Source organism: Eptatretus burgeri, chromosome 1 (genome assembly GCF_056783735.1).
Source record: "Eptatretus burgeri isolate ZD-2024b chromosome 1, Ebu_testis_v1, whole genome shotgun sequence".
Classification (NCBI taxonomy): domain Eukaryota; kingdom Metazoa; phylum Chordata; class Myxini; order Myxiniformes; family Myxinidae; genus Eptatretus; species Eptatretus burgeri.
This window is the reverse complement of record NC_140961.1, coordinates 47,126,407-47,140,353: the sequence shown is the minus strand read 5'-3', so window position 1 is coordinate 47,140,353 and position 13,947 is coordinate 47,126,407.

The window sequence follows — 13,947 nt, the reverse complement described above, 5'->3', positions numbered from 1 at the left end:
GGCGGTTGGTCCAAAATAAAGATAGTAAAAGAAAAACGGCTATCTTGAAGGGTCGCAGCCCGAATGAATGACATTTATTCCCTCTAAACAACGGGTTTGGGATAACTACACATATACTGACAGAGATATCTCACCTACGGGACCTGAATGGTGGTTTGCGAATTTCGTCAACCACAACACTACCCCCTCCCCTTTTTACAGACTCGTCCCGAGTCATCAAATTTTCGTGTGCCATCGTGTAGTTTTCCCCTAGTACATTTTACCTACGGATCCCTGAGTGCGACATTCATGGTATTCGTGTCCCCAAAATAAATAACCTGAGGGCTGAGTAACTACCTAAACAAACTCACTCACACGGACGACTTAAATAAAATTGCCGGCGCTAAGACAGACATGCCGGGGGCGCACTCATATGTACAGTACATCTTAACCTTAACTGACAAATTTACAATAAACCATGGCCCAAGATCAATGGACTCTGCAAAAAGAAAGCAGTTAGCAGGGAGCCAGGCTGCTCGCATGCAGTCTATGGCTCAAACAATGCAGGTGACAGGGAACGTGGCCGGCTGCTCGCACGCAGTCCAAGGCCTACCCTTTTGAACTGAATCCAGTGAACCACAACGGTGCATGGGCTGCACAAACGCAGTCTCCGTGCCAGCTCAAGTGGCACACGCAATGACCACAACGGATGGATGGATGGATTAATGGATGGATGGACGCAAACACGGTGCACGGGCTGCCACTGCAGGCCCGTGTTGTAGCTGCCAACAGGGCAGTTCTTGCGGCTTGCAAACTGTTGCCTTGATCCTGGCGTATATGGAAATGAACAGGGGGGGGGGGGGAAAGCAAAAATTGAACGGGCCTGGTGAACAGGGGCAGTGGGCATGGCATGGCAAAGGTGAGCAGGCAACCACAGCCTGCAGAACAAGGCCATTGCAGGCAAACACAGCCGGCAGACAATCTGGCCGGCACAGGCCTTGAAGGAACACAGCCAGCAGATGACGTGGCCGGCACAGGCCTTGAAGCAAAACACTGCCAGCCGATGAAGTTGGCCGGCACAGGCCTTGCAGCAAAACAACAGCTGCCGATGAAGTGGGCGGCACAGGCCTTGAAGCAAAACACGGCCAGCCGATGAAGTTGGCCAGCCTTTGCCGTTCAGTGGAGGTTGGTGGAGGGAGTGCGGTGGTGCTGGCCACTCGGAAGGCGGGCTCGGACCTACCCTACGGTCTCCCTCCTAACCTATCGCCTTTGCCTGTCACCGTCCATACCCACCCCCTTAATTTGTGAAAAACCAATTTAGCCCCCACTTATTTTTTTTGTTGTTGTTTTATTTCCTTTTTTACTTTCCCACTATAAATCGTCCCCTAACCCCCTTTATCATCTTTGGTCAGCTAACCTATCCTGTCACCTAGCCTACTCCCAACATCTACGTTCCCTTCCCGGAGGGGAATAAGGGAGAGCTAGCGTCCTGTGTCGAGGCCCAATTCAAGCCTCAGGATGCCCTCCCCAGACTTCAGCGATCTATAACCAAAGTGGGTCCAGCGGCCCACAACGAGAGCGAGGGGATGGATGGTGCGGAGGGGTACACTTCCTTATCTACCCGAACCATTAACCTGTTAAACTACCCCGGGGCTTCCAACAAGCGCCTCTCACTTAAACTATTGGTTCTAACAACCCAGATTCCCGTCGCCTGTGTTGGTGTCCTCACAATTTCCGTCCTCGCCCCCCAATTTTCTTCCCGTGCCCTCACACGGTCTCATGGCTGGGACGCGTGGCTCCCTTTGGCAGGCACGACCCTCTGCCGAATCTCCAGCTATGGCATCCCCGGGCACTACACTGCCTCCGAGCCTACCAGCTCCCTAAACACCGAGGAGTGCCCCCCATGGCACCTCCCCTGAAACGCACACGTGGCAGGCTGGCTTCCCAGGCCCCTTTCCGAGGGTCACCCGTGCCCACAACACTGCCCACGCGGCTAACGGCGCCCCGGGCCCCCGCACCAAGCGGGCGCACCCGTGCCCACTACGCTATCCCGGCCCCCCATGGGCCCTTGGCCTACTACGGCCGACTAGCCTGGTGCCCGGGGTACCCACTCAGCGATACTCACCTTTCGCAGCCACGCTCCCAGCCCGTCAACAGGGCTCCTGCACCCCTCCAAACAGGTTTCGAGCCTACTTCCCCACCAACAACAAAACGACCTCCATTTTGTAAATTTGACTAACCCCCTAACTCACTCTACACTGACCCCGGGGTCCCTTGGGCGGGAGTCACTCCTCCCCCCAATCACTCATCGCACCATGCAGTCCCCATTCGCTCCATACACACAGACCCGCTGGCCTCACTCACTCACCAAGCACATGCTTCCACTTCACTCACCAACAACTCTTCAACACACTCACCGCTGAACTCTGCCATCCTTCTAACTACATCCCCTAACTAACTCGTGCTCCCACGTCGTCCCTTATACTATAGCACGTTCCATTTAACACTACGTAGCTAAACTACGTCCCCTCTACACATTCATAAGTCTGTCCATGTCCTCAGATGTCCCAAAAATCACTTTCCCAACCGAAATCTGGCTACAATCCCTCTAACTAATCCATTCCACGGGCCCCATGAGGACTTACCCCTGCTATGCCCCATGGAGCCGGTCTAGCTATGCTAACCCTTCCCCCTAACTCGTTTCCATCCTGTGCCCTGGGCAAGGGGATTATCCACCCCTTGCCCAGGAATCCTGTTCACCCGAAAGTGAGGCTTGCTTTTCCTTTCCCTACATGCGCATCACCAGCGCGGTAACTCACAGCTCGCGCACTTTTCACCTGCCCGTGACGTCATGCAGCTGCACGTGTACCTCGTCCCTCCTTGGACGGTACCATCCGGCAGGGATACCCCTACTGCCGGATTCCAACCCGACGTGCAGACATGACGTCACCGTGCGCATAAAAAAACCACAAGCCCCATGTCTTGAGGGGTTCCCCACGCGAACACATGTGCTTTGCCCGTTGGAGCTTAACACACACGATCGCGTGGAGAACCCGTCCGGTCCAAATCCGTTATCCTGCCTAAACTTTGTCCGTCCGCGGGATCGGCAAATCCACCGCGTGCGTTTCCGGACCAGGACTTCACTCTCGCAAGCGAGCACGTGGGGGCCTCGTGCGTTGCACAGCACGGACCTCGCGCTCGCTGCTGGGTGAACCCGGCGCGGTGCGCAAAACATCTACAGCCGCTACTCGGCTTTCTTTCCTCTGTCGCAGTCTCCGTCGCCATTCAACACACGCACTCCCGCGTGTTACGACGCTAACACACCTCACCATTAAACTCACACCGGGAGACGCGGCTGCATGTTCACACATGCCGACCGACATCTCCCTTACACACAGCGACCTTGCACACGCTGTCTCTCTCACACTCGGCCGCTCACTCACGCATGCCATTTCCCTTGCACAGGTGGCTCCACTCACTCGCGGCCTTTCACTCACTCGTGCCATTTCCCTCACACAAACCATACTACTCACACACGCGGGGGCACTCGCTCCCGGTGCCTCATCCACACACGGCGTGCTGGGAAGCACGATCTTCTGCACACTTACCACCACACCACTCACACACGGGGTCGCTTCCGCACACGGGGTCTTTGTCACCCACCCGGTCGCTCTCACACACGCCCTTGCACCCGCGCTATGCGTGCGTTGCAGCATGCATTTCGCCACACTCGTGAACACACACCTCGACACCACACACACCGGGACAACCACACTGGGGATTCGTGTCCCCACAAGGGTCTCCGGGGCCTCTATACCCCCCAAGCTCTCCGTGCACCTGTCCACAGCACTCCTCCCCTCGACCTCGCAAAGCACGACCGAACCCACCTGGTCGTGACTCGCCTCAAGGGGGCATACTCCCTCCCCTCGTTCCTGGAGGAGGCCATCCAACTGCTCGCACCGGGTCTCTACCCAGTCCACCAGCTCACCCCCATTGTCCTCCACTACCTCCGTGTGTGTGTGCGTCTCTATCCCCGTCTTCATCGTGTAGTCTTCCCTCCATCGTTCCCATCTCCCGTGTCTCTGCCAACTCCATCACCTCTTCACCCTTTACCTCCCTTGTCTCAACTATTATTTCCGTCTCTTCCCTTGTTATCTCCCTCGTGCACGTCTCCGTCACCCCAATTAGTTTTTCCCTCTCGGTCACCATCACTCTTCTCGCCCAACACGTCCCCCAAATTATTTTCTCCTTACCAGCCTCCACCGCGGGCCCGACAGCCGTTGCACTCCCTCCCAGCTCGTTCGCTCCCACACGTGGCGTCGCCATTTTAAGCTCCCTGGTCACTGCCTTCATGCCCGCCTGCAGGCTTCGGCCCATGTTCTGCGTCTCACCCCGCAGCTCTTTCATTTCTTCCTTCATTTTGAGTGCGTTTGTTTCCATATTCACCTTCACTTCGTTTGTGTTTGTATCCATTTTCGTTTTCATTTCGTGCATTTGCTTGTTCATGTTCGCATTCATTTGTTGCACATCCGCATTCATCTTTGCCAGCATGGTGAATAGCTGGGTCATGTCGGGTGCGTTTGGGTGAGCCGTTTCGGCAGGGATCGGGGAAGGGTTTTGGTGGAGAGGGGGAGGGGCGGTGTCATACACCGCGGCCGCCGCTGCACCTATTTCGGGCTCTGGGTTCAGTTGGGGGAGTTCGTGTTCCTGCACAACCAACATTTCCTGCACGGGGTTTTCATCCTGGACCATGGATTCTACACATTCTAAATCCATTTCTAATACCCCCGGCTCCCGCTCGCCTTGAGACGCCATCTTATTTCTCGTAAATGGTTAATTTAAATTGCTCGTAATTTGGAGGGAATCGGGGGTCGCTCCTCTCACCCCTGGACCGATTCCCGTGAATTTAGCTGGAGGCAGGAGAGCCCGTTTTCCCGCTCTCAGATACCAGTGCCGCGAGTAGGGGGATGAGTTTGTATCCCACTCCTGACACCAGTGTTGCGGATTCGCGCCCGCCGGCGTGCGGGCCGCCACGTAACTCGAATCGCAGCACGTCGCCCACCGGACGGACAATCCCGTCGTGACCCTCTCGGACTAACGCCGGGAACTAGTCACGGGTGGACCTTTCGGCCTCACCACGATCGTGCGAATCGGCCCCCCGCGTGGGATAGGGTTGTTCGCCAAATTCGACCGACCTAAGTACCCACACGGAGGGTAGACCGGGCGACCGCACCTCGCCGCAGGTCGACTTCGGACACGGGCCACTTTAAGCGACCCGTTCCGTACTATCGGGATAACCGAGCGGTGTTATCGTCAACCTCGACGGTTCCGATTAATTATCGGGCGTATTTAGCCCACGACCAACCCTTTACGTGAAGTAAGATGGAGATTCAATTAGAGAAAAGACGAAGCGAAACGGGAGAAACAGTTCAACATAAAGCACATTTATTCCGCGGCAAACGGAAAGCACACATATACAATTACCACAATTATGCACCAAAAGCAAATGTAACAAAAGAAGAAACAACAATTACGCACCAAAAGCAATTGCAACAAAAGAAACACAATGCAGATCTACTACCGACTACGCAAGCACACGGCAACACTTACACAGTTTTACTTCACAGACGGCGCCGACAACACATATACTCCAAAGCAAAAGAAAAAGGAAGAGGCCACCCTCAACTACAAGGGGGCAGACGTGGTCTGTGGGCGCGAGCCCGGGCAGAGCCTACCCGTCTTGGCTGCTGCGCTGCTGCTGCCCCGCTTCGCCGCCGCCACAACGCGCCCGAGCCCGAAACAGAAATTCTTCTCTCTGTCGCTGCCACACCTCTCCAACTCCCCCGATCCGCTCCACGCTCGGCGCTTTCAATCTTGTTCCGCCGCTCTCGTCATGACCGTCCCAGGGAGCTCGCCGCCAGAGAGCCAGAGCGCGCGCGATCCAGCAAGCGCGCGCAATGCAGAGCCCAGAGAGAGACAAAAAAAAACCTCAGCGTACGCACACACTAGAGCCTGCGCCTCCTCCTTATATCTCGAGCTCCGCCTTGTTTGCTGCGCTGCTGCTGCCATGCTTCGCCACCGCCCCTTCTTCCAGCAAGCGCAGGAAACTTCCAGAAGAACGGCGTTTTTTCTCCTGGATCGGGGCCTTTCTTTTGCCTTTTCCAGAGCTTCTTGTTCCTCTCGCAGGGTTATTCGTTGGGAGGAGGGGGTGAGGCCGTTGTCCATTCTCCCTCGATGAATGCCAGGCTTCTGGCAACCATGTGCTGAGATGGAAATGCGATGGCGGTTGTGGTTGAGGCGGTTGTGATGGTGGTGTGATTGGGCGGTTTTGGTTAAAGTGGTTGTTGTGAAAGCGGTTGTGGAGAAGGTGGATGTTGTGAAGGCGGTTCTGGAGAAGGTGGCTGTGGTTGTCGAGATGCGGTTGGTGGTGGTTGTGGTGGTAGTAATGGCGGTTGGTCCAAAATAAAGATAGTAAAAGAAAAACGGCTATCTTGAAGGGTCGCAGCCCGAATGAATGACATTTATTCCCTCTAAACAACGGGTTTGGGCTAACTACACATATACTTACAGAGATATCTCACCTACGGGACCTGAATGGTGGTTTGCGAATTTCGTCAACCATAACAATATTTTAGGCGATTTCCATTAGCAGAGATATTTTGACGTCATAACTTTTTTTCTCGGAGGAATTTTCAAAATCGGAGATGGTTACTGTCTGCGCAGGGTATTTTTACATATATATGCCAAGTTTCAGGAAGTGTCGATGAAAACTGTAGGCTGTGAAACAAAAAAGTCCATAAGAAGAAGATGAAGAACAACAACGTGAGTGAGACTTAGAAATCCTCCACAAGGATCCAAAAAGTCCACAAAAAGAAGATGAAGAATAACAACGTGAGTGAGACTTAGAGATCCTCCACAAGGATCTAAAAAGTCCACAAGAAGAAGATGAAGAATAACAACGTGAGTGAGACTTAGAGATCCTCCACAAGGATCTAAAAAAAAGTCCACAAGAAGAAGACGAAGAATAACAATGTGAGTGAGACTTAGAGATCCTCCACAAGGATCTAAAAAAAGTCCACAAGAAGATGAAGAATAACAACGTGAATGAGACTTAGAGATCCTCCACGAGGTTCTAAAAAGTCCACAAGAAGAAGATGAACAACAACAACATGAGTGAGACTTAGAGATCCTCCACGAGGATCTAAAAAGTCCACAAGAAGAAGATGAAGAACAACAACGTGAGTAAGACTTAGAGATCCTCCACGAGGATCTAAAAAGTCCACAAGAAGAAGATGAACAACAACAACGTGAGTGAGACTTAGAGATCCTCCATGAGGATCTAAAAAGTCCACAAGAAGAAGATGAACAACAACAATGTGAGTGAGACTTAGAGATCCTCCACTAGGATCTAAAAAGTCCACAAGAAGAAGATGAACAACAACAATGTGAGTGAGACTTAGAGATCCTCCACGAGGATCTAAAAAGTGCAAGAACCGATCCCCTTAACTACAGCAGCATCAAGGTCATGAAATCTGAGGTGTATTTACAGCCTTGTGTATTGATATTCCCACTGTGGAACTAGTCGTTCCTGGCCTGCCATTTGCTGTGTCTGTCATGATTTAGTCGAGCTCCACTTAATCCTATTGCGTGCGTCATAAATTGGCGACGAGGATGGGATTTCTTTGCTGCGGAAAAGTTATTTGAACTTTGCTGATACGAGATCACACCAGTGCTGCCAACAAAAGTTCATTAATGTTGTCCTGCATGGATTCATCGGGTTGGATAGCATTCTTTATAGAGTTGTGTAGCTCGGTCAAACTGAATTTTTGAGTGCGGAATTTCCCTGATCCATCCTTCACATGGAGCTCCCACATGGAAAACAGCATCCTGGTTGCCATGGAAACCACTTTAGATGACGAACGTATGTCGCAACACACCGTCTCCACAGTCATGTACCAAATATGAAACGTGAAAGTTGAAAACTTTGGGAGAGTGCGGACAGGAACGGATGGAAAACAGCATCCTGGTTGCCATGGCAACCTTTGTTGGCGTATGTCTGAGGCTACAGTTAAGTGTAAATATGTCACTTCCGCTAGAAGTTCTTTCTCCGATAGTGTACTCAGTAAATCAAGATTGTCTGGGGTCAAAGGTTCTTTGTGCTTTTTGCAAGTTTGTATAGTAGTCAATAGCCTTGTATTTTTCTTTTTCTTCAAGTCTTCCTTTTGCCTTAGGACCAGTTAGTCCTTTTGATTCCCATACAGTCAAAATGAAATCTTTCTCCAGCTTTCTAACAACAAGAGTCTGTTCTGATTTACGGACCCATTTAAATCGTTCCTTTGTCTCTTCGCGTGTCATCTCCATGAATGCTGAGTCGACCAAAAGCCCAGTCGTGGCAATGATATTCTTCCTGGACATGGACATTACTGATTCCGTTCCTCCACTAACTTTTATTCGATTATCAAGACGAGCTAATTCTGATTCACAACCTAAGTTTGTGACGGGGACTAATTCCATTTTCAAGTAGTTAGGAGAGGGCATATCCTCTGTACCTTCTGCATTAGGTACCACTAGTATTTGTGAGAAGAATTTCATTTCAGATTGCTGGTGATGTAAGGAATCGATGACTTAGTCGACCACAGCAGCCAAAAGGCGTTCTTTCCCGCTCCCATTCCTTGAATTGTCACGGATTTCAGCCAGTTCGGGTAGTTTCCTCACAAAAAAGTCCTTCACTCCTCCCCAGTTTCTCTGTCCTCAGTGTATTGGTTTTCTATTATCATCGCTTTTCCGAAACCTTGTGAATTCTTGGCTTTTTTAATTGGCTCACCTTCGCATCTATCTATAATTCCAGCAGTGTGTGTGTGTGTGTGTGTGTGTGTGTGTGTGTGTGTGTGTGTGTGTGTGTGTGTGTGTGTGTGTGTGTGTGTGTGTGTGTGTGTGTGTGTGTGTGTGTGTGTGTGTGTGTGTGTGTGTGACCGCTGTTTCTCGACAACCTCTGGTCCGATCTAATTGAAACTTGCCAGCTATATTGCTGGGGACCTGAGGGTGTGCCTTTTCAAGGTTTGATATTAATCGGACAAGTGTTTCTCAAGTTATGGCCATTTATTTACCAAACCAATGGCAAGACACGTTGTTGCATGGGCGTGGCCGATGGGGGAAGGGAAGCACAGCCGCGTTCCCCATTACGGGTTACAACGTACGGGCTTCCGGAGAGTGATGACTTCGTGTATTCTAATAATTTCTCGATTTCTTATGCACATTTATAGATAAACACAATGCCCCAAGTTATGATCGTTTTCATATTAGACGGTGCATAAATTTGGGAACATCAGAGTTAGCTGGTATGCTCCGAAGCAGGAAGTAAATTATTTTTTTCACGTTTTTTTTTCTCCTCTTTCCTCTTCTCTTTGTGTTTTTCCTTGCGATGACATTGGGAAAAGGCAAAATACGCTGGCGCTAATTGAATAATTGGCCATTAAGAATAAATTGCGAATAATCGTAACTGCCATATGCGAACTTCCAGACAGTGAGGACTTCACTTCCGGAGAGTGACGATTACTGAATTCTTTTTCGATTCTTTCTTTCTCGATTTCTGTACTTTCTCGATTTTCTTAAACCCAATACCCCAATCCAGTCAGTGACAATTACTGTATTCTTTCTCGGTTTTTTTTCTTGATTTATCGACTTACTGTATTCTTTCTTTCTCGATTTTATTAAACACAATGCCCCAATCCAATCGTCGTTTACGACAGCGAAGGAACGAAGCTGCGCGTCATGCACGCGCAATGGAATCTGACGAAGCACGAGCTGCTCGCTTGACACGCAACGCAATGTGCATGACAAGGCGTCGTGCAGCTCAAACGGATGAAGAACGAACTGTTCGCTTGGCAGACAACACTGAACGCGAGGCAAGGCATCGTGCAGAAGAAACGGATGAAGAACGAACTGCTCGCTTGGCAGACAACACTGAACGCGAGGCAAGGCGTCGTGCAGAGGAAACGGATGTAGAACGAGCTGCTCGCTTGACACGCGACGCTATGCGCGTGACAAGGTGTCGTGCAGCTGAAACGGATGAAGAACGAACTGCTCGCTTGGCAGACAACACTGAACACGAGGCAAGGCATCGTGCAGAAGAAACGGATGAAGAACGAGCTGCTCGCTTGGCAGACAACACTGGACGCGAGGCAAGGCGTCGTGCAGAAGAAATCCCTCACCAGCGAGAAGACCGGCAAGTATGGGATGCCCTGCCCCATCAGGACGTACACCGTGTGAGACTAGAGCAGGCTCACCATGAGAATCGCAACCTTGCTCGATACGATGATACAGATTTCTTCCGAGAGCAACTTCATGTTGAGTACAGGCACGCGTTAAGCAGGACCTCATTATTTCAATGCACTAAATGCTCACATTGTGATGCTTTTGTGTGGACCGATGAGAGAAGAGGATTTTGCTGCAACCACGGCAAGGTCGACCTTAAGCATGATCCTACGAATCCAAAATCCGGTTCAATTCCATCACAACCTCCAGATGCTATTAAAAACCTTTTCCTTAACCAGGACTTTGTGAAGCGCGCGAAACAGTATAACAACGCACTGGCAATGGCAAGTATCGGTGTCCGAGAGATAGGTATGCCTGGCTTCAATCCTGGAGTGCGCATACAAGGTAAGGTTTACCATTACATTGGTGCTCCTCTTGCCGATCTGGGTTGTACCCCACGCTTTGCTCAGATCTACTTTCACGATCCAGCCCATGAGCTGGAGTTTCGGCGTGCCCACACCTCGAACAGTAGCCTGAATGAGCATTTTTTGCGAAGAGCACAACAGGCCATTCATGAGTGCAACCCATACGTCCAGCAATTCAAATCAGCCATTGAGTTTGTGGTTCATAATGATAGCGCAAATGAACTGAAAATTGTGTTAACAGGTCGCACGCGGCGCCAAGACCTTCATCATGGTACCGTCAACCTTCCCTCACCAGACAGCGATGTGGCTGTCATTGCTCCAGGGGCAATGACAACAGAGCAGTTTAGAAGGCTGGCAGTCGGTGTTCACCTCAGAGGAGGAGGTTTACAGACAATAGACGCCATGCATCCAGCGTATGACCCTCGATCATACATACTTCTGCTACCCTGCAGCTCCCAGGGGTACCACACTGAGTTAGCAGGGATAACGCCAACATCTTTCTACCGCTACCATCTCCAAGTACGTGATCCTACTCATCACTTCAATCTACTACTTCGTGGTGGAAAGTTGACACAGCAGTACGTATGCGACATGATGGCAAAAATTGAGTCGCACCATCTTAATTGGATTCGCTGCAACCAGAAGTCAATTAAGGCAGAAAAGTATAAGATCATAGTTGATGCGTTGAACAGTGACGCTGAGGTGCTACCTGGACGCCTCACCATTCTGCCGCCGTCAATTTATGGGTCACCACGTTGGTATGCCAAAGAGTTTCAGGATGCAATGGCTTTGGTCCGAGTCAAGGGAAAACCTGACTTTTTCCTAGCATTCACCTGCAACCCAAAGTGGCCAGAAATTAAACAATCACTTTTTGAGGGTCAGTCAGCCAATGAAAGACCTGATATCATCGCCCGGGTGTTTCATATGAAGGTGGAAGCACTCCTCGCAGACCTCCTCATGCATGACATCTTGGGGGCATGTGGACACTTATGTGATGGTGAAGGAAACGCAAAAGCGTCACCTTCCCCATATACACATGCTCCTGACCGTGGTACCTCCTATCCCTCCTATCCCCTGTACAGAAGACGGTTCTGGCATGCAGTTTGAAAGTTTTTTGTTTTGTTTTGTTTGCACCTACGGGCATGCACTAGTCTATAATTCCAGCGGTGTGTGGTGTGGTGTGTGGTGTGTGGTGTGTGACCGCTGTTTCTCGACAACCTCTGGTCCGATCTAATTGAAACTTGCCAGGTATATTGCTGGGGACCTGAGGATGTGCCTTTTCAAGGTTTGATATTAATCGGACAAGTGCTTCCCAAGTTATGGCCATTTATTTACCAAACCAATGGGAAGACACGTTGTTGCGTGGGCGTGGCCGATGGGGAAGGGAAGCACAGCCGCGTTCCCCATTACAGGTTACAACGTACGGGCTTCTGGAGAGTGATGACTTCGTGTATTCTAATAATTTCTCGATTTCTTATGCGCATTTATAGATAAACACAATGGCCCAAGTTATGATCGTTTTCATATTAGACGGTGTATAAATTTTGGGAACATCAGAGTGCTGGTATGCTCCGAACCAGGAAGTAAATTTTTCTCTCATATGAAGAATCTCTTCAATTCAAGAATCTTCTCTCATATCTCTTCAATTCACCACATCTCTTCTCTTCTCTTTTTGTTTTTCCTTGCCACGACATTGCGAAAAGGTAAAATACGTTGGCGCTAATTGAATAATTTGGTATTAAAAATATATTGCGAATAATCAAAACTGCGAATAATATCGAACTTCCGGGTCACGCACGTACGGGCACGTGAGAGCGAAGAAACGGCCCGTGTGGTTTATTTATTTATTATTATTATTATATATATTTTTTTACGGGCACGTACTAGTTTATGAAAATGAGGAGTGGTCACACTGAACCCCACGCCACGTTGTGCGGGATGCGAGTGTGCAAGGCGCAAGCGGCGTGTTCCTTTCAACCCATTTCTGGAATAATTATATCGATCGGGTTTTGCCCCGTGCACACGATAGCAGAATCAGGCGAACACGAGCACTGGCTACGTGCGTAATGGTGAATCGGAAAGGAAGATGGTGTACGAAATGTGCTCTCAGAGGCAGACCCGTGCACCGCTTGTGACGCTTTGTTTTCGTGCAAAGCCGGGCACGAATGGGCACATCTTACTGTCTGTGCATGGGTTTGCCATAACATCTTACCTTCTCGCCTCGACGGCCAGCGAAGCTGCAATCGGGTGGAGGCAAGTTGTACAACTCTGGCCACATTGGCACACACGGAGTGGGCACATTGACCAGCGCTGGTCGGGGAACCCAAGTAGGCGTGCAGGACCGACGTTGCTCTCGGTCGGTGGTCAGGGCATGGCCCGGGGGTTCGTGCAAGGCGATTCATGGCACGGCGTTCGGTGTGGGCAATTCGTATCATGTCGTGAGGTCGGAGCAAGACATCCTTGCGGCGTGGGGTCACCTTGCTGGAAGTGGAATGTTGCTGCTTCTGGCCATCGCGGCCGGGCCACGTAGGGGGTCTGTGCCAATCAGAGTGCCCGATTCGGGTGACGACACCGAGTTTCGGGGTGGCCCCCTGCCCCGCGCCGCGGGGCCTATAAAGGTCGGAGCGGATCCTTCTCTTCTATCTCTGCCCTGTCTTGCCTCCCACTCAAACTGGTCTTTGACTCCGCCTTCTGTCGTTATCACTTCGACTCTGCCTTCTGTCGTCATCGCTGGCCTCCTCATCCTCTTCTCCGCCCACACGACGCTGACTCCACCCTCCCAACTCAAGCCCCTCCTTCACGCCCACGGTCTCGACGCGAGCTGCCCAAAGTAGGAGACGACGCGTCAGCTTTCAGGGGGGTACCGCGCAACTGAGCCTTCCCCCCAAACATGTTGGTGGCGCGTTCGGGTACTGCGTATCAATTATACAAAGGTACCGTGAGACCGTAGCCTCAACTCCTCTCCTGTCTTGTTTCATTCCTCTTCATCGGGTTTTCTGTGTCTGTGTGTGCGTGTGTGTGTGTGTCCTGGCGCCTGACTACATAAGTAAGCCTGCAGAATATTGTTGTTATTATTTTCGGGTTAGGTCTGCTGTGCGTCCCCTTTTATAAGTTGCTTGATTATTGTCGCAGCACACCTCTCTACCCTATCTCTGCACAACACACCCCAATAAATATCTTGATCATATCACATACCTTTCCTCACCTATTGTTAATAAATTACTATTAGGAATGTTCCCAGCTCGTTTTTGTCTTTTCCTTCATTGGTCCAGCATGGTCCGAATCCTAG